This window comes from Canis aureus, chromosome 7 (genome assembly GCF_053574225.1).
Source record: "Canis aureus isolate CA01 chromosome 7, VMU_Caureus_v.1.0, whole genome shotgun sequence".
NCBI classification, from domain to species: domain Eukaryota; kingdom Metazoa; phylum Chordata; class Mammalia; order Carnivora; family Canidae; genus Canis; species Canis aureus.
This window is the reverse complement of record NC_135617.1, coordinates 61,514,964-61,516,061: the sequence shown is the minus strand read 5'-3', so window position 1 is coordinate 61,516,061 and position 1,098 is coordinate 61,514,964.

The following is a 1,098-nucleotide window of genomic DNA, read 5'->3' as shown; positions in this document are numbered from 1 at the left end:
CAAAACCACTAATCTGCTTTCTGTTTTTATGCATTTGCTTATTCTGAATATTTCATAAAACAGAATCATACAGTATGTGGCCTCTTGCACTCGGCCTCTTTCATTTAGTATATTTTCAAGAGGCTCTTGTTTCCTGGTATGTATCAATACAGAATTATAATTTTTTTAAAGATTTTATTTATTTATTCATGAGAGAGAGAGAGAGAGAGAGAGAGAGGCAGAGACACAGGCAGAGGGAGAAGCAGGTTCCATGCAGGGAGCCTGATGTGGGACTCGATCCTGGGTCTCCAGGATCATGCCCTGGGCTGAAGGCAGCGCTAAACCAGAATTATAATTTTAATGCTTCCCATTAACTTACTAAGTTTTAATATAACAGTATTCCTTATTCATTCCGTTGTTAGTCTATAATCTATTCTGTGTGTAGATTAAATAATACAATAGGAATAAAGACAATTTACAACCACCCCATAGGTTTCTTAGGTATTAGGGCCCATGGTGTTATACTGAGCAGGATAAGGTCTGCGGGACTGCTTCACGATCTCCACTAACCCTGTCTGGGCAGTCTCCGTCCATATACACCCAGAGGCTCTTTTTTTTTTTTTTTTTTAAGATTTTATTTATTTATTGATTTGTTTGTTTGTTTGTTTTAGAGAGAGAGAGAAAAGGAGCGGGGAAAGGGCAGAGAGAGAGGCAGAAGTAGACTCCCTGCTGAGCAGTGGGCCCATTTCCAGGACCTGAGGATCTTAAGCTGAGAAGGCAGACGCTTAACCAACTGAGCCACACAGGTGCCCATACCCAGAGGTTCTCTCACTACTCAGTGTTAAAGGGCAAATGTTTTTGAAAATTAATTGAACTACTTTTCATTTTTGAAATCCAAACAAATGCCATTGGTATCTTTGAAAGGGAAATAATGTTCTACATTCTCTGGGATTCCCTGGAATAATGTTCATTGATCTTGCAGAGGATCACAGACACTTTATGGGACCCCCGTGAGATGGAATGTTTTGCAACCATTAAACATGATGCTCATAAAGAAAATGTATTACATGAAAAATATTTATGATATAATGTCATGAGGGAAGCAGTGTATAAGTTTGT